Source organism: Podarcis liolepis, assembly GCF_965112155.1.
Source record: "Podarcis liolepis genome assembly, chromosome: 9".
NCBI lineage: Eukaryota > Metazoa > Chordata > Lepidosauria > Squamata > Lacertidae > Podarcis > Podarcis liolepis.
The window spans coordinates 15,282,788-15,303,335 of NC_139564.1; the positions used below are offsets into that span (position 1 = coordinate 15,282,788).

At 45.9% G+C, this 20,548-nt stretch overlaps 1 protein-coding gene across 6 annotated transcripts in view; it reads left to right on the forward strand.

Moving 5' to 3' along the window:
* The first annotated feature begins 336 nt into the window (after nt 1-336).
* Nucleotides 337-20,548, forward strand: part of PTPN13 (protein tyrosine phosphatase non-receptor type 13) — a 161,852-nt gene continuing 141,640 nt past the window's right edge. For 3 of the 6 annotated variants that reach the window (XM_083520398.1, XM_083520400.1, XM_083520401.1), the window contains exon 1: nt 339-1,231. The gene's annotated coding sequence lies outside the window, so the exon portion shown is untranslated. Of the gene's footprint in view, nt 1,232-20,548 lie in introns of all 6 variants that reach the window. The other 3 variants (XM_083520397.1, XM_083520399.1, XM_083520402.1) reach the window with 2 other exon arrangements.

Here is a 20,548-nt window from a genome sequence, read left to right on the forward strand (position 1 = left end):
ATAACATTTAGCAATAATAATAAATAACATATAGGAGCCAATGTGAAGAATAGCGAGTAAAAACAACAACAAGAACAATAAGTTATTCCTTTTTGTTCTTTGCATTGGCTCCTGCATATTTTTACAGTATTAATAGTGGTAATAAAGTAGTAGGAGCCAAGACAAAGCAGAGGAAAAAACCCCATATTATAATTATTGTATTTAGGAGCCAATGCAAAGAATAGAAAAGAAAGTATTATACTTATTATTATTATATGCAGGAGCCAATGCAAAGCACAGGAAAAAGTATCGTATTATATTAAATATAATATATTAGATATTATATTAAACGACGTTAAATCTTATTTTGTGCACAAGCCATTGCAAAGAATGGAAGATAAAATAATGTCCAGGAGCGAGTGCGAAGTATAGGAAAATAAATAAAAAAACCCTAGCTTTATCATCTTGGAAAGATGGGCGGCTTTCCTGGAGCGTTTTGAAAAAGTTAAAGGAGAGGAAGAAACCACGTTGCTCTTGGCGGCGGCGGCAGCAACAACAGCAAGCAGGCCTGGAGGTTGGCTTAGTAACCAGAGAGCGGCTAGACCTGCCAGGGCCCCAGAACGGGGCGGGACAGGAGGGAGAGAGCGAGCGAGCGAGCGGGAGACGGGATCCCATCGAGCTTGTGTCAGCAGCTTCCCCGAGGGGCGTGAGTGGCTGAGAGGCGGGCGGGCGGGCGCGCGGGGGAGGCTGCTTCGCGGCTGGCTACAATGGTTACAGCCCTGGAGAGGCAGCGTTAGGGACGCGCGCGCAGGCACACCGACACAACAAGCGCGCACGCACTCCGGGAGCAGCCGCTTCGGCTGGTGTCGGCAGGAGGAGGAGGAGGAGGGCGCAGGCAGGCGCCGAAGAAAGATCTCAAGCCCGCATCGCCTTGCCTTCCCCGCTCGGGCTCTGGAAACCGCGGCTAACTTGCAGGGAAACTTTGCGCCCTGGGCTGCGTCCTCTTTCGCCAAGCAAACAAGCCGGAAGGGGGTGGGGAAGAGAGAGATGGGGGGCTCGGGCCGGTCAAAATAGCTACCCCGGGAGGAGATGCTGCCGACGCCGAAGCCCCGATCCATCGGCTCCCCCTCTCCGGGCTCCTTTGCAGGTTCCAGTTAGCGCCGTCGCCGGGGAGGAGAGAGGGCTCCCCGTCCCGTGCCCAGCGCTCCAGGACCGAGGTGTTGCGGTGTTGTTTTTGAACTCAAGGCGGCTGGTAAGTGAAGTCGGTGTGTGTTGCCTTGGACGGGTGGGAGGCGGCGGCGGCGTCCTGCCCTAATTATCTTTCGAGAGTGCTGTAATACGGGGTGGATCTGTCCCCAGCTCCAAAATACCCCTCCCCACAAGTACTCCCGAGTTTTTAGTTCGTGTGTGCGCACTTGGCTAGCTCTGATAAGGACTACTGAGACCATGATGCGGAGTTGGGCTGCGTGCTCGCGTGCTGATGGGGGCAAGTGAAAGTCTGAAGGGTGGTATGTGTCGGACCCCACCTCCCCTCCCTGTGGGGTGTGCAGGAGGGGGAAGGGAAGGCTTGTGGTGGGGTTGCTGTGGATGATAGGGCGCAGCAGGAGCACGGAGCCTTTGGCCCTCCGGATATTGGACTACAAGTCCCATCAGCCTTAACTATTGGCCGCGCAGGCCAGGGTTGATGGCAATTTGAGTTCAGCAGCGCCCAGCATGCCGAAGGTTTCCCCACCCCTGGAAGAAATTCCTAAAGCAGACCTTTTTTGTTGTTTGCTTTCTGTACTTTTTAAAAGAGTCGCTGGGAAATTGTGATGGTGTGGAGGCATCAGCTGCAGTGAAAGTGTGTGTTGGAAGGATCAAACTTCTCCCACGTTTGTAAACCACCAAAGGGGAAAGCCATCAAAGCGGTGTGGTTTTGGAGTCGTAAAGAATCTGTTTTCTACATGGATCACCCCCCACGTGGAACATATATAATTGGACTGGGAGGTCAGGATGGAGACAAATGTCTTTGCTTGGTGTTGGGATGAGCATTTGTGAGTGTGTGTGCGAGAGAGAGATGTACAGATGGATTTGTTGGAAGGGAAAGGATAAATTTCTTAGGGCACATTTTTCTTTCCCTGCTCTGTATGTCTGTGTCTTTTTTCACTCAGCAAGCCTGCCTGCCTGCCGGTCTCTCTCCCTTTTAAATAACTGGAAAATTTGTGTCTCATCAGAAGAATGCAAGGGAGGAAAGAGAATATTGATGCAAGCTGTTTTGCTGCTGTTGTTAAAGTTTCCCACTATTTCCTGTCCCAAAACCTCAGCACAGAGCAGAAATTTTGAGGTTCACAAACTAGCAGATGGAGAAGACATTTGGAATAAAACTTGAGCTTTGAAAGTTAAGATGCTAGTGCCCTGATACAATTATTTTTCCTGAGAGAATGATCCCCAGTCACTTCCATGAAGTTTTCTTCTGAGGATCTTGGCCTGCTTGCCTTCAACACTCTTACTCTGCGGTAACAATCCTGTTGACATTCAGCTGAGATTGGGAGAGAGGAGGAGGAGGAGGAGATTTGTGGGAGAAAAGTCTGAAATCGGGGGAGAAATCTGCTGGGGAGTGCTGAGAAATAATACGGGTTTCATTTTTGATATTTATCTACCTGTAATCAACACCTCCGCAAAACCACAGCGTAATCTCTCCTCTCATATTGGAGAGTGTGTCATTCTCCCTAAATTGCATGTTTTAAAAACAACAAAGGCAGGATTTACTTCATAGAGAACCGCCAGGAGTTGCTCTGGAGCAGTCTGATTTTGGTTGGGAATTGAAACGGCGCAACCGGTTTTGTGTGTTGGGTGGATCCCGAACTAAATGCATGGCATCCAAAACTGTGGGGCCACAGGTGGCTGTTGACAACTGGTGTATCTAAAGCATCTTCTTCGCGGCACAAATTGCACGTATTTCTCCTGTTCTTGAGATATGGCATTGATTGCGATTGCAGCTTGGCTGGGTTTGTTGGAAAGAGAGAAAGCGGGTGGGCTGCGGGTAGGGTTTTCTGCTGGTGTTTTGACTTTTTGCATCTGGAGAAATTTGGGGCATACTTAACCAAGTAACTACAGTATTTTTAGTCCCACAGGACTGATTGACAAGAAAATGTGGTGTATTGTTTTTTGTTCTTGGTAGGCTTCAGATCAGCAAGGGTCAGATCCACACCATCCATTTACAGCCCACTCACTTTCCCCAGAGAATCTTGGCAGCTTAGTTTCCCCCCTTCAAAGTTATAACAGGGGTGGTCTTTGGTAATCTTTCGTAATATGGTGCCCGGCATGAGGCCAAAATCTTGTACGCCCAAATAGGTAAAGGTAAAGGGGACCCCTGACCATTAGGTCCAGTCGTGACCAACTCTTGGGTTGTGGCGCTCATCTCGCTTTATTGGCCGAGGGAGCCGGCCTACAGCTTCCGGGTCATGTGGCCAGCATGACTAAGCCACTTCTGGCGAACCGGAGCAGCACACAGAAACGCTGTTTACCTTCCCGCCGGAGCGGTACCTTTTTATCTACTTGCACTTCGATGTGCTTTCGAACTGCTAGGTTGGCAGGAGCAGGGACCGAACAATGGGAGCTCACCCCGTTGTGGGGATTCAAACCACCAACCTTCTGATCGGCAAGTCCTAGGCTCTGTGGTTTAACCCACAGCGCTACCTGCATTCCTGTCGCCCAAATAGAGCTCATCAATTACAGATCTTCTGAATTTAAAATTCCCAGCATCCTGAGCAAACGATAGTTCCCAGGAAGCTCTGGGGTAAGCCATGTGCTTTGAATGTATGGTGTGGATCTGTCAGATCTACTTTTAATTATGTATAGAATATGGGCACCGTTGGTGAAATTGGTGGCCCGCTCGCTTATGGCAGCCTCTCTCCATCCAGCTCCTTGGATCCTGAGGCTTCTTGGCCATATATGCTTTTGCTTCGGGGTCAGTGTTTAATTTATTTATTTTTAAGTGGGTCTGGGTATAATGGGGACTCAGCCCAAAGGCTTCTCCGCCTGCAAGTGCCACCCCTCTCCACCCCCCTTCAAATTGGCATTACAAAATATCCCTGAATTTCCCTTGGGTGTAATTGGGGACAGGAGGAGACCATAGTTCAGAGTATCTGATTTGCATGAGAGGGTCCCAGGTTCAATCCTGACAACTCTCAGCACTGTTAAGAAACCACAGTTCCCATAATTATTCGCCGTGACTATTTAAAGTGGTATGGTAGTGCTTTAAATGTCTAGTGCAGATGGGGCCCTTATCTCAGAAAATGTGGAGCTATGCGTTTGCCACCACAGTGTGCAATTTCACTTTGCTTTATGTGCCTCATCTGTACCTTCAGCCCAGTAGCGCAAACATTGGAAATATAAATATATTTCTGTCCTCATCCTAGCATTTTGTTTACTTAAGTGATGTTGATGGGTGAATGGAATTGTATTTGTCTTCCCATTCGGTTCAGAGTTTTCAGCCCCAACAGAACAGAAACCAGAGGGTTCAGGATCACTCAGTTTGAACTGGAAAAATGAGCAGGCAAGGAATGCTACGTGCTTAGCCACACTTCTTATTGTCCTGCTGTGGGAGCATTCTTCAGCACTCAATCGGAGAAAATTCGGGTTTTCCCTGGATTGATGTTTGCTCCTGTTGAAAGCTAACGTGTGTGCTTGACCTGGGAAAGCAGCAAGGCTAAGGGGAAACGCCTCAGACTCGTGCCTAGAAAGTGCAGGTCAACTATCTTTTTTTGCACATTTCTTATTTACAGCACTTTGCTCCTTTCACATGCTTGATCGTACCTTGCTCAAGACCGGCTTGAGCAAGCAGCACAAATATACTGCTTGCATGTTGCCAAGGTGGTTGTTGTTTTCCTTTTTCACCCAGCAGTTTGCACATCAAACAAGAGGACAGGAGAAACAAAATGTTGTGGAATGTTGATCCATAATCATTACCATAGTGAAAACATAGGTTAGACAGTTGCAAATAAGTCACAACACTTGGCTGTTAATAATCATCTAATTTCTGCTATTAGATGAATGCAGAGTTCCAATCTTTACTTTGGGAACAAGGAATCTGTGGTCCTCCAGATGTTGTTAGGTTACAGTTTCCATCATTCCTGACTAGTACTGATGGGAGTTGTAGTCCATCAACACACAGAGGGCCACAGGTTCCCCATCCTTTCTTTATACTGATATTTTGCATCCAGTGTTTATGGACTGCCCCCAGTTCTATGTTCAGAAGGAATTCTAGAACTCAGGACACACTGTGCACAACTTACTTTTTGCCTGACTTTGCTCAGTTCTTCAATCTCTGTTCTGAGAATCAAAGTATACAGTATGTTCAATGCACATGCCTTCTGTTTTTTCCTGAATTTGTTAAAGTTTTGAAATGTTTTAAATATTTTTTTATTGCAGATGTGTTTCTTGCCCTCGGCTCATTTGGGAGAAAGGGCAGGATATAAATGTAAATAAACAAATAAATAAAGGCGCCAGGGGGTTATTACCTTGATCACAGCAGTGCATCCCTTTCCAGCTGCAACTGGGATGGAAACTGGGGGTTCAACTCCATTTTGCAGCTTAGGAAAAAAGTTCCCATTGGCTGAGCAGGGACGAATTTCCACCGTGTCTCAGGATAGAGTGGATTAAACCCTTCTGCAACGTGGTCAGGATAATAATATCATCGTGTTCCACTCCCCACCCCCTGGCACATATAATAAAAAGCACAAGTTGCAGTTGCATACTACTTATTAAGTGGTTAAGGACATGAGCGTAGGCAGGGAGGGGCAGTCACCCCCCTACATCAAGTGAAACAATAGAAATACAGTGGTACCTCGGGTTACATACGCTTCAGGTTACAGACTCCACTAACCCAGAAATAGTACCTCGGGTTAAGAACTTTGCTTTGGGATGAGAACAGAAATTGCACAGAGACGGCGCAGCGGCAGCGGGAGGCCCCATTAGCTAAAGTGGTGCTTCAGGTTAAGAACAGTTTCAGGTTAAGAACAGACCTCCAGAACGAATTAAGTTCTTAACCTGAGTACCACTGTACTTAACTAACTGACCAATCATGACATTTCTGCCCCCCCCCCGGAACAAAGGTCCTTCCTCCCCGCTAACAAAAATCCTGGCTATGCCCATGGTTGGGGATGCACAATAGCTCAGTGACAGAACATCTGCCTTGCACGCAGATGGTTACCAGGTTCAATCTCCAGGTAGGGCTAGGAGAGATTCCTGCCTGAAACTCTGGTGAGCAGCTGCCAGCCAGGGTTGATAATACTGAACTATGTGGACAGTGTCAAAACAAAATAAAAAAAATCCTTCCAGTAGCACCTTAGAGACCAACTAAGTTTGCTATTGGTATGAGCTTTCATGTGCATGCACACTTTTTCAGATACCACCTACCTGTACATGGACCAATGGTTTGACTTCTTCCGAAGTGTAACATGTAGTTTGGCTCCAGAAGAGGGGTGTGGTTGTTGTTTTTTGTAAGTTGTGCTGTGGTGGCCCCAGATGAGAGAGAAACTTTCCTTATGGCAACAGTTTCCAGGATGGTTTTGTAGCTAACAGTTTATTATGGTATAAGCTTTCATGACTTAAGAGTCCATTAGGCCTCCTGTCTTACAAATATCCCCTTAACTCAGGCATAGGCAAACTCGGCCCTCTAGCTGTTTTGGGACTACAACTCCCATCATCCCTAGCTAACAGGTCAGGGATGATGGGAATTGTAGTCTCAAAACATCTGGAGGGCTGAGTTTGCCTATGCTGCTGAAAATAGCTGCTTGCAGTAACAGGCTACATGAGCACAGGACCAGACCCTGCAGCGAACCCAGTGGTCAGCTTTGTCCCTGTATCTTCTTATTGCAACGCCATCAGCCATGTCAGGAGCTGCTTCACCTGTTCATCTTCGTCTTCCAGAATAGTATCATAGTGTTGGAAGGGAGCCTGAGGATCGTCTAGTCCAGGGGTCTGCAACCCGCGGCTCCGGAGCCACATGTGGCTCTTTTACACCTTTGCCGCGGCTCCGGGGTGGATACTAGCGAGGGGAGGAGGCGCATTGTGCGCCCCGACACTCCCCACTGTGGCGGGCGCTGTACTGGCTGTGACGTCGCATGGGGGTGGTGTGTGCGTTACTCACGCACCGTCCCGACGTCACCTTCCCGCCCGCCACATTGTAAGGGGCATGTACGCTGGTCACTGCATTGAAAGGGGAGTGAAGAACACACACACACAAAAAGGTAACTTGTTAATTTAATGTTTATTTCTATGAGGAGGAGTAATTCTGAGGGGTCAGACAAAGAAATAATAAAAAAGTGAGAAAAAAGTTAATTTTATAATGACGAGTTTTGCGGCTCCAAATTTTTTTTTCCTTCGGAAATGGGTCCGAGTGGCTCTTTTTGTCTTAAAGGTTGCAGACCCCTGGTCTAGTCCAACCCTACAGGAATCGAACTAGCAACCTTGGCATTATTAGCACTACGCTCTAACCAACTGAGCTATCCAGGCTGATGCATGCTATCACCTGCCAGCAATGCCCTTCTGTCCTACCGATGGAGGGCAAACAGATCAATCTCTGTGCAAAGGAATAAATGGACACAGATCTAACACAGCAATTGGCAGCATTCAGAAACCAATAGGAAAATATTTTCGTTTCCCAGGATCCTTCAACAAAGGAACTTCAAAAGGAGGCTCCACCATGAAATTGTCAATGAGAACTTATCAGGGAGCTTAATATTATTTGCTTAGGCCTGAATTGAAACAATGGTGTTTTTCCTCTCACTCCAGGTGTTAGACCTAGGATGATTATGTTATCTGCTGCTAATAAAGCTGTGTGTATCTGGTTTACTTTTGAGCTTTGCATAGAATTGTCACAGAATACATACCTATTGCCTTCCATGGTCATTTTGTCTCCTGTTTATGTTATGTTCCCCATCTATATGCCCATTTTTTATATTTGCCGTATGAAGATAGTGAATTCTGAATGTGATGAAGTGTTCATGAAAGCTTGTGCTACAGTAAATCTGTTGATCTTCAAGGCGTCATAAGACTAGTTTAGTGTTCTTTGCTCATGTTTTATCAGGGTTTCTTTCTGTAAACAAGTAAAAACATGAATGGAAGATACTTTCCCCTAAAGATGTAGTAGACATTCGCTGGAAAAAAATGTGGGCAATCCAGGCTTCCCAACACATGCCCTGAGGTCAGTCAGTAGAGCATGAGACTCTTAACCTCAAGGTTGTGGGTCTGAGTCCCGTGTTGGGTGGAAGATACCTGTATTGTAGGGGGTTGGACTAGATGCTCCTTGCGGTCCCTTCCAGCTCTACAAATCTATGTTTCTGTAATTTAGAGGTGAGGACTGGGGCCTGACCTTTCAATTTGACATATTAGGTGCTGATACAGCTGTGGCAAACATGTGTGGGTTTTTTTCATAATGGGTGAAGCCATTCCCAGTAGGAAAGCATGGAGGAGTCTAGGTTGGTGGTTATGTTCCCATGCATGTTTACTTTGAAATAAGTCCCACTTGAGTTCAGCTGAACTTACTGGCAAGTATAGGATTTGTAGAGGCAAAAGTAACTGACTACAAAGGGTCACAAACATGCTTATTAATCAACACTTCAGCCTTTATATATAAACTTTTTTTAGACATTACTTAACACTTAAAGGTGACCTTCACTATCATGAGGACTTGAAACCTGATTAAAAATAATAATTACAAGGAACAAGAATTATGAAAGGCGGAAGTGGCAGTTTCCTAACTCCAGGCAGCTTCCGAAATAATATTGGCTCCATGGGATGCTTTGAAGCAAGTCCTGAATGGAGACATAAACAGAAAATGTTTAATTGGAGCTGCCCTTCCATTTCGATTTTTCAGGAATGCTTCTGACACGAGCATGCTGAAACAGTCCTTAGGGATGACCAGTTCAAGCGCAACATTTTCCACCTGTTTGTGCCATGGAACCAAATGTTATGCGGGAACTGGCCCTCCCTTTTGATTTTTAATGAAAATCAGTTTATTAAATTCCCATTGTGTGTTCCCAAACAGTTGTGCCTCATTTGAGGTGGGGAAATGATAAAAGAAACCTTGCGACTGCCTTATCAGTTTCTTGTATGGTATTGAGCAACCCAAGTGATATTTCTTGCAAGCAAAATGTGTTTCTTTATTCAGAATGAATTTTATTCTGCAAGGCATTTCTCTCCATATCAGATTGTAGAGTCTCTAGCTATTTACAAATATGGTAGATCTGCCTTAAGATATAAAGCCTTAAGGTAGAAGTTGAAGCAGGGCGTTTCTTGGTCTCAGCTCTGTGCGAGAAATATAAATCAAAACTGACATGACTTGTTTCCCTGCTGGAAGGTGACTTCTGAAAGTATTTTTTTACACATTATATAGTCTCAAATTCAGGTGTGTCACTGAATAATATGGAGCCGCAGCCAATCTTGACTTCTTGTTAGGTGTCAATCTTGTCAGGAACTGCTCATCACTTCCCGATGTGTTGAACTTTGTACCTGTAGCTTCTCTGGGAGAAATTCCTCCTGATCTGACCTAGTTCCACCTGTCCGGCCCGGCCATTGGCTCTTCATGGGTAGGAATGGGGAGGGGGAAAGGACTTAATTTTTTAGATGAACCTTGCTTGGCAAAGCAAGGTCCACTGAAGTGCTAGCATACAGTAAGCCCACAATTTACGTGGGGGCAAATTTCCGGGGATTGCACCTAAAGCCAACATTGCATATAGTCTAAATGCATGAGGTTCAATGGCGGGTGGGATTGCCAAAGTTCTCTTTCCTGGATGCCTGCCATCTTTCTTCCACCTTATTTTAATTTTAGCCAACGCTGTAAAGCTGACTGCACACAACTTAAATGTTCATGAGTCTTCCTCTTGGTTTTGACTCTTAGCTCAGCTCATTCTCTGACCTTACCTCCTGGTTGGCCTCATATCCCACTTTCTCTCTTGGCTCCCAGTTCCTGACTCCTGGCACTCTGGACCACTGCCCATGGCCCGACCCTGATGCAGGTGTATGTGATGTACACCAGGGGTGAGGAACCGTAGGCCTCAGGTGGGGGTTCCAAATGTGCCCCCACAAGCTTCTCTATCTGGCTCTCCCCAGGCCACAACCCCTCTCAGTGTGGCTTTGCACCGTCCTTAAATGTTTTTGACTGGTTTCCTTAATGAAATATACCCGTATTTTTTGCTCTATAGGACGCACCAGACGATAAGGCGCACCTAGTTTGGGGGGGAGAAAACAAGAAAGAAAAAAATCTGAATCCCAGAAGCCAGAACAGCAAGAGGGATCTGGCTTCTGGGATAGCCTCTTGCTGTTCTGGCTTCTGGGATAGCCGCTGAAGCCTCAGGGTGAGTGGGATGAAGGCTCACCCTGCCCGGAAGAGGCTGCGCACAGGTAAGCTGCCTCTGTACCTTCCCCCATCTCCCTCAAGAACCGCACGCTCTTTAAAGGGAGCGCGGTTCTTGGGGGCTTTTCTGGGAGGTGGGGGAAGGGACAGAGTCGCGCGCTCTGTCCCTTCTCCCCACTTCCCACAAGAGCCACACGAAGCCTCTGCAGGACAGGGGGGAGCCTTCATCCCGCTGCCCTATGGAGGCTTTGCGGGGGCTATCCAAAAGCCAGAATAGCTAGAGGGAGCACTGCGCAGTGCTCCCTCTAGCTAGTCTAGCTTTGCGTGCCTTCATCCCGCTGCCCTGCAGAGGCTTTGTGCAGCTAAGCCCGAAGCTAGAACAGCGAGACGGAGCTCTGCGCAGCACTCCCTCTCCCTGCTCTGGCTTAGCCACGCAGCCTGCATTCGCTCCATAAGATGCACACACATTTTCCCTTACTTTTTAGGAGGGAAAAGGTGCGTCTTATAGAGCAGAAAATACAGTACACTGAGTCGAGTGTGCATTTCATTCTTTTTATTCAGCTCATAGTAATGAGGAAGAATGGAAGTTCCCCCAGAATGTCTGCTTTATATACATTAATTACACAATGGGCCCCACGTGATTGGCTAATTCTGGGATTCTCCTGTAGGCCAATCAGGGATTGGGTGGCTCCTGTGGACCAATCAGACTGCTGCACTCTGGGTCCTATTGTTCTAGGACCAATCAGACTGCTGCATCCTGAATCCTGTTCAACTCAGTACATAACACTTAACCTCTCTTAATGCCTCTCACTTGACCAGGAGAGGTGTGCATAAAGTGAAATTTATATTCATTGCTCTGCCCACATTTCCCTCCCTCTGGTTCCACCCCATCTCAGAAGATTGCCAGAAGGGAATGGGGCCCTCAGACTGATAAAAGGTCCCCCACTCTGATATACACTTTTCCAAAATACAAATTTGCCCTCACTTGCTGATCACATTTACACTTGGAAAATAATTTGTTATATTTATAATAAATAAATATAACACTTGGAATACCTCAGAAGAGAACGAGTGATTATGAATCTGACCTGATTGTGTGTCAAAACTGTATAGAACCTATCCTTGTGGAGGTTCCTATCCAAGTGCCCACCTGCCAAGTCATACAGTGGTACCTTGGGTACCTTAATTCGTTCTGGAGGTCTGTTCTTAACCTGAAACTGTTCTTAACCTGAAGCACTACTTTAGCTAATGGGGCCTCCTGCTGCTGCTGTGCTGCTGGAGCACAATTTCTGTTCTCATCCTGAAGCAAAGTTCTTAACCCGAGGTACTATTTCTGGGTTAGCGGAGTCCGTAACCTGAAGCGTATGTAACCTGAAGCGTATGTAACCTGAGGTACCACTGTATTTTGTTGACTGTGCTGAGCTGTGGGACCTGTGGCGAGCTATTTCTGTAAGACAGTAAGCCCTCTTCAGGTGTCCAGCCTGGACATGTGAACCCATTAAGGAGTCAGATAGTGGTGGCTTGTACCATTTGGAGCTGGTACAATCAAAAGCAGGGAAACCAACAGTAAGTGGATCCATCTTACTTGCTACTAATTTGTCCCTCATCTTACTTGCTGCTGAATTCTGCAAGTGCAAAACTGGGACCAAGGAGGAGAAAGGGGACAGCTAAGGCCACTTCCCTGGGCTGCTTGTAAGTAAGAAGGCAGACAGGTGTGTGCTGGCTAAAGGTAGACTGAGGTTGCTGGGGCAGTGCCCTGTTCATCCTAATGGACCAGTTTCCATCCAAGGAAGACATGCATAGCCCCTGCCATATGCCGGGCTGCCATGCTCCTTGCTCCTTCCACTTCTGACCTTTGTGTCTGAAGGGGCTTCTAAGCTATTCAGCTGAACAGGAAGTTCAGCAGTGGCCATGCATGGGAAATGGGGGGCTGGGGTAGGTATGCGCCCCATTAAGCGCCCTGTATGCTTTTGCCCTCACCTTTGTTTAGGTTGAACACCTGAAGAGGGCTGCAGCTCTGTGTAAGGTTACAGCTGTCCAGAGGTCACTGTGAAATTAGGAGGTACTTCAATATCAAATGGGTTTTTTTCCACAAGAGTAGTTTCTTGTGGTAAGGGACGCGGGTGGTGCTGTGGGTTAAACCACAGAGCCTAGGACTTGCCGATCAGAAGGTCGGCGGTTCGAATCCCCACAACGGGGTGAGCTCCCGTTGCTCAGTCCCTGCTCCTGCCGACCTAGCAGTTCGAAAGCACAAAGTGCAAGTAGATAAATAGGTACTGCTCTGGTGGGAAGATAAAGCGTTTCCATGCGCTGCTCTGGTTTGCCAGAAGCGGCTTAGTCATGCTGGCCACATGACCCGGAAGCTGTACACCGGCTCCCTCGGCCAATAAAGCGAGATGAGCACCGCAAACCCAGAGTCGGTCACAACTGGACCTAATGGTCAGGGGTCCCCTTTACCTTTACCTAGTTTCTTGTGGTGCAGGGAATAGGGCAGAAGGTAAATTGGGAGTTACCAGTAGATTTACATGCGTTTCTCAGCAAAACCCAAACACCTCCACTTCACAAAATTTGGTTGTTAGAATTTCTGATCTTTGGTGACTACAGCCATTTCCAGACACTTCCCTGTTTTTGGATGGGATTCAGTCACATACCAGCAAATTCAGACCATACAATTAGAGTTCATTGGGAAGCCTTGTGCAAGAATCCCACTTCCGCAAAGGACCAGGCATTTAAACCAATGGGGAGGAGCACTTATAAGCAGGTCATCTGTAGGAGTTCTGAAATGTAGTTCTGTGCCTCATATATAGACATGCATGGTTCGAGTGCAATAAGTAATTGCCTCGGACTCTCAAAGCCACTACTTTGCACTTAAGATGGTAAAACCTCAGGTTCCTAGCCTAAACAAACCAAAGTAGATCCAGTAAGGTTTAAATCTGTCAACGCTGAATATAGTAGCTAAGAGTGTGAGCTAGGAGGGCCTCAATCAGAATTCCACCCCGGTGATGTACTTGCTAAGTGGCCATAAATAAGCCACTGACCCAGTTTGGCCAATTATTGCAGGTTTTGTAAACCATGGTTTACGAAGCCAAGAATGAGCAGCAAAGCAGAGTTTTCTTCCCTTGCCCTTCCTCTTCTCCCCCATTGCCTGCTGGTTTCAGTGCAAAGATCCTGGCTTGTGTTAAACCAGTGTTCCCTGTTACATCCAACCTGGGGAACTCTGCAAATAAAGCAGGGTGTGATTGATAGTTCCCAAAAACGTGCAATTAACATTTCCCCTGATTAGGAAAAGATATTCAGAGCTGGTTAAGGAATGGTTAGAACTGGCTTTTGGGTGGTTGGCCTGGGTCTTTTATCCATTGTAGGTAGTAAAAGACAGTGTGACAGCATCTCTGTTTCAGAAAGTTTGCATCAGGTTTTGGATCCTAATTGTGTGCTTTTGAGTGGTATACGTAAGCAAGTAGTACTTGGATTTCTGTGGTTTTAAGTCTGTACAGTATGCTTAATCTTATATCCCTTGTTGTGTTTCTCTGTGTTAATTATTCTCTATGTGAGTTCATGTGTGCAGAGTCCTTGGGAATTACTGACAGATTGTATTTGCGTGTGTAAAATGAGGCAGAAAATGCACGTTCTTGACCTGAACCTACATTGTCTATATGTATCGGTCCCAATACGTTTAGGATCTCACAAGCAACTCTGATGTTTTTCAATGTGCTTGATGGTTTTCCTTCCTTGGAACAGCGTATTATCAGGAGCAGGGATTCTCAAAACTCTTCTGCAGAGACTTCTGTCATGGCCCTCTGGAGAGAAGGGGTGTGGATGTAAACCCATTAACATTTTGTAAATTTATTGCCTCTAAAAGTATGTTCCATTAACACTGTTCGTCAGTCATCTGAAATCCTGCAGAGCAACTGCCAGTCTGTGTAGTCGTTACTGAATTAATCCACCTGGGTTATCAAACTAAGTACAGTGGTACCTCAGGTTACATACGCTTCAGGTTACATACGCTTCAGGTTACAGACTCCACTAACCCAGAAATAGTACCTCGGGTTAAGAACTTTGCTTCAGGATGAGAACAGAAATTGCACAGAGACGGCGCAGCGGCAGCAGGAGGCCCCATTAGCTAAAGTGGTGCTTCAGGTTAAGAACAGTTTCAAGTTAAGAACAGACCTCCGGAACGAATTACAGTGATACCTCGGGTTACATACGCTTCAGGTTACACACTCCGCTAACCCAAAAATAGTGCTTCAGGTTAAGAACTTTGCTTCAGGATAAGAACAGAAATCGGGCTCCGGCGGCGTGGCGGCAGCAGGAGGCCCCATTAACTAAAGTGGTGCTTCAGGTTAAGAACAGTTTCAGGTTAAGAATGGACCTCCAGAATGAATTAAGTACTTAACCCGAGGTACCACTGTATGTAGTGCTCATTCATTTCCAAGGTTATATTTGCAGCCTTAAGGATCAAAAATGTGTTGCCCGTATTCAAATGAATGCAGAAATTCTGAGCCCAGCAGTTGGTACCACAATTGCAGAATTCTGGAATATACTCAAGCCTGCATTTTGACAACCAAAATAGCTTAGTGTGAACTTGGGAAGTTGCCATCTCTCAGTCTAGCTTACCTTACCAGGTTGTTGTGAGAACAAAGTTGAGAGAGGGTGAACCCCTCCTTGGAAGAAAGGTGAGATATAAATGTTGTAAGAATAATGAATAATAATACGGGGCAAAAGCTCCTTATGGTGGTGACTCGTACTTAATTAAAAAGTACTTTGCTCATATTCAACAGTGGCTGCTGGCTTGGATGGTTAGAGCAGGGTTTCCCCAGACTTGGGCCTCCAGCTGTTTTTGGACTACAACTCCATCATCCCTAGCTAGCAGGACCAGTGGTCAGGAATGGTAGCCCAAAAACAGCTGGAAACATAAGTTTGAGAAACTATGTTTGAGTCTTAACTCTGGCAATACAGTGCTTTCATCAAATCAGCTTTGAATGGCCAGACCTATCTTCATATATGTCAAAGTAACTCTTACCAAACCCTTACCTGTAATTTCATAAAAATAGCAGATGAGAATCAAGGAAATAGAACCATGTAATAATGGTAGTGGGAGAACTGGCATAACATAGGCTAATTGGTTCTTCTTTACTGCAGTGTAAGTAAAGAGCAGGAATAATGAAGTGGCATTCCTTAAGTTAATTGTTAGTTAACGAACAGCACACACATATCATTAACACATCCAACTGATAAAGGAAGTTGGAACATCTCAGAAGTGTGCTTTCCTCCTTTGTAGTGAAGTTGGACAAAGATGTTTTATATGGGCATTTTGTTCATAGAAGTGAGATTGGCAGAGATCCGTGCTCATGTGCTAGTGATGAAGAAAGTAGTTGTGCATGTCCCCTTAAACAGCTAGTTCCTTCTGCTGGTGGCCTATCAGACATTACTATGTCACCTGAGTGAGGTAGGAAAGAGACATTGGGCTTTCTGTATTCAGATATTTCTAAACTGCCTTTCAAGTTTTCTCCAAGGCACCATATATTAATAACAAATACACAGTTTAATTAAAAAGAAGCATACAGTTCAGATCATGCTAAAACAACTACTTTAAATAAACTTAATACAATAAAAAGTAAATAAACCCCAATGAAAAACCCCAGCAGTAGTCTGTGCAAAAAAACTTTTCAATTAACACTGGAAGCTTCCAGATTGTTGGTCTATTTAGCTCGGTATTGTCCACACACGAAGGATGGGAAACCTTCACTTTGTGAACCTAATTAAGCCCATCAGCCCTCCGTATTTGGCTTGCAAGCAATTGGGATATCAGGTGTAGCCCCTGTAAAAAGATGGCTAAGCTTAAAGCAGGTTTGCTGGCACCACCAATCAGCAAATAATGGCACAAGATGGTAACAGTTTGAAAGGGGCTTCTCAAGATTCAACAATCACCAGTTGTGGCATTGGGTGATTGACAGGTGGGTGGTTCTGCTCAGCTGTCAGACTTGGCCTGACCAGATTGAGTTCCCCATGCCTGGTTTATATTGGCTGGCAGTGGCTCTCCAGGATGTCAGACAAGGGGACATTCTCAGCCACACCTGGAAGTGTCAGGGATTAAACCTGGGGCCGTCTTCCTGCTAAGCAGATGCTGTACCACTGAGCCCTTCCTTAAGAGCCAAGGAAAACCTGGTAAGCCTTTAAAACTTCCTTCAAAGGAGACAGCCAGATATTTCCTTGAAAGGAAATTGCAACTGGGTTGGAGGGGCTTATGTGCTTCCTCATCTGTTTCCCTCACTGATCATGGCCGCTGGGTCTGGAAGCAGTTGGCCAACAGGTAAGCAGATGGACAAGGAACCTCAGACTGAGACCAGAGTTGGCAGCTTTGTATGGGAAGTTGAGATCCTATTGGCTCTTTGTGTCACATGACTCTTGTTGGGCCGGAAGCTGTAGTGCCACCCTCTAGCCATCTGCGGCAGAGGCACATCAGCCCCGTAGGGATCAGACTAGCATCTTCTTTTCTGTGTGAGCTGTCATAGTTGTTGGGTGCCTTTGCTGCCATTTCCATAGTACAGTGGTACCTTGGGTTACATACGCTTCAGGTTACATATGCTTCAGGTTACAGACTCCACTAACCCAGAAATAGTACCTTGGGTTAAGAACTTTGCTTCAGGATGAGAACAGAAATCGTGCTCCGGCGGCACAGCGGCAGCAGGAGGCCCCATTAGCTAAAGTGGTGCTTCAGGTTAAGAACAGTTTCGGGTTAAGAACACACCTCCAGAACGAATTAAGTACTTAACCCGAGGTACCACAGTATCTCGTTCGCCACCCCAGAATGATGTTGTCCCTGAACAGGTCCAATCAGATAATAATAATAATAATAATAATAATAATAATAATAATAATAATAATTAATAATTTATTATTTGTGTCCCGCCCATCTGGCTGAGTTTCCCCAGCCACTCTGGGCGGCTCTCAATCAAATGTTAAAAACAATACAGCACTAAATATTAAAACCTTCCCTAAACAGGGCTGCCTTCAGGTGTCTTTTAAAGATAAGATAGCTGCTTATTTCCTTGACATCTGATGGGAGGGCGTTCCACAGGGCGGGTGCCACTACCGAGAAGGCCCTCTGCCTGGTTCCCTGTAACCTCACTTCTCACAGTGAGGGAACTGCCAGAAGGCCCTCTCAGAGCTGGACCTCAGTGTCCAGGCAGAATGATGGGGGTGGAGACGCACCTTTAGGTATACAGGACCGAGGCCGTTTAGGGCTTTAAAGGTCAGCACCAGCACTTTGAATTGTGCTCGGAAACGTACTGGGAGCCAATGCAGATAAAAGGCCAAACCAAACTTTGAAAATTGGGAGTGGTCACTTATGAAGATGCAACCCCATGCGACTTGCTCTTAACAATTAGGAAAAGTGGCGAAGGGTGAAGACTAAATGTGTTGCTTTGGGTGAGACAAGGAAAGACTTATTAGTCGGAACGATGCGTTTCAGGAAATAACCTGAACCTGGCCTTGAATCACTAACGACGTGGTCATCGAAAACTGAATCACAGTATAGATGGTTCATTTCTGCTTCATGGAGAAAGGAAAAGAATGAGAGAAATCAAAGCGTGTCTGAACGTGTCTGGCATTTTGTATAAAACTGTCCTGTGTCGAAAGGCAACCTGGGTGGTTAGGCTGCCTGTGTACAATTACAGGTGAACTGATGATATGCTGTAAAATGGAAATGGAATACACAGCTGTTTCTCTCCTTGTTAAGTCTCTTTCCCAGCTCTGTTAAAAGGGTGGGTTGGGTGCAGAGAACAATGAAGTGCATTTATGCAATCTTATCTAGCACCACAGTTCTGGGGTTTGTATTGAAACCTAACTCTCATCTCTCTCAGTGGAGAAGAGATCATGGATGTGTGATCTGAGCATGCTGCTTTAATCTAGAAAGGCTTGTGCATTTGTAAAATGGCTAACACTTGCGTAACAAATTAAGAGCACCTATTGTTAAAAGCACTTTGGCCACCTCATGAGACTCCCTGGAAAAGATCCTGATGTTGGGAAAGATTGATGGCACAAGGAGAAGGGGACGACAGAGGACAAGATGGTTGGACAGTGTTCTCGAAGCTACCAGCATGAGTTTGAACAAACTGCAGGAGGCAGTGGAAGACAGGAGTGCCTGGCGTGCTCTGGTCCATGGGGTCACGAAGAGTCGGACACCACTAAACGACTAAACAACAACAAATTGTTAAAAGCAGAATCACAGAATTATAGAGTTGGGAGGGACCCAAGGGTCATTCCAACCCCCTGCAATGCAGGAATCTCAGCTAAAGCATCCATGACAGGTGGCCATCCAACCTCTGCTTAAAAACTTCCATTGAAGGAGAGTCCACACCCTCCTGAGGGAGACCCTTCCACTGTCAGACAGCTCTTACTGTCAGAAAGTTCTTCTCCTTTCCTGTAACTTGAAGCCATTGGTTTGAGTCCTACCCTCCAGAGCAGGAGAAAACAAACTTGCGCCATCTTCCATGTGACAGCCCTTGAGATATTTGAAGATCCTATCTCCTCCCAGTCTCCTCTTTTCCAGGCTAAACAGACCCAGCTCCTTCAACCATTTCTCATAAGGTCTGCTTATTCACACGTTCCAGCTTGTCAACATCCTTCTTAAATTGTGGTTGGACACAGTAAATAGGCTTTACAGTAGCTAACCAGGAAAGGCTAACCAGGAAACTTTAGCATCCGCAAACAACATTACATATATGTCAAGAGCAGAGTACCTGTAGTCCTCCAGATGTAGTTAGACTTCACCTCCCATCATCCCTCACCATTGGCCATGCTGGTTGGGACTGATGGGAGTTGAGGTCCAGCAACATCTGAAGACCTTACATGTTCCCCATCACGGTCACACACTTTTGTTGGCAATTAGGCCGAACTACTAGTCAGATGCTATATGGTTGTTTTTAAAGCGATTCTGGGAAATAGATTATTATGAGAGAAGGATAATCCCCCCCAGTCCACTTCCCCCCCCAGTCCACTTCCACCACTGCATGCATAATTTTATACACCTCTATCACCCTCCCATACACTCCCAGTTGCATATTCTACATTAAAAATCCCCAAATGTCATAACTTCTCATAGGGGAACGACTCTACCTTTTTGATGAGTTTGGTTGCCCTTTTCTGAACCATTTCCAGCTCCACAATACAGTGGTACCTTGGGTTACAGATGCTTCCGGTTACAGACTCCGCTAACCCAGAAATAGTACCTCGGGTTAAGAACCTTGCTTCAGGATGAGAACAGAAATTGCGTGGTGGTGGCAGCGGGAGGCCCCATTAGCTAAAGTGTTACCTTAGGTTAAGAACGGACCTCCAGAACAAATTAAGTCCTTAACCTGAGGTACCTCTGTATCCTTTTTGAGGGACGGGGACCAGAATTATACACAGAGCGTGTTTGCACCATAGATTTGTATAAAGGCATTTTGATATTGGCGGTGTTGTTTTTCGATTCCTTTCCTGCCTTATGAGTCAACCTGTAACTTGGTTTCAGCTTGGCTCGTAAAGGATTTCTGAACTCGGGGACTTAGTATTCCAACCCCCGCACTTCCAAAATTTCCTTCCATCACAGCTTGTGATGCCATTTCTGCTCACTTCCAGGCTTAAGGGCTCTTTAATCCCTTCCCAGAGCCCTTATGAGCCAAGCCCCTCTCCAAGTTTCAGCTCATGATGTCTAGGTGCCAGGCCTGATCCAAAGCCAACTTTCTCTGCTGCCAGTTTCCCTCTGAGCAACAGAGGCTCTGGCAGAATGTCCTTCTATATCCCTTAGTTCAAATCGCAGAATTGTAGAGTTGGAAGGTACCTCCAGGGTCATCTAGTCCAATCCCCTGCAATGCAGGAATCTCATCACGTGGTCCCCAGTCCAGTTTGAAACCAGACTTAGCTTTGCAAATGTGCCAGCAGTTTTATTGCTTCATGACTGTTTCTCCTCTGCCCCATAGCCTGCCATAAACTAGGCGCATACACATCTATCAACTCTGGTTTTTCTCAGTTTCTCATTTTTTTCAATCTTACATTCAGTTCTCTTTGTTTCTGCAGCAATTTGCAATTTTTCCTCAATATTTTATTTTAGTTTTTATGTTTCTTGCAATACACACATTGTTGCCTGCAGTTTTGACCAAGCCAAACTTTTTAATAACCATTTGCCCCTCCCCCAATATAATGCATTTTTTTTGCATGTCACTCTCACTAATCTGTGCATTTTTATGCACT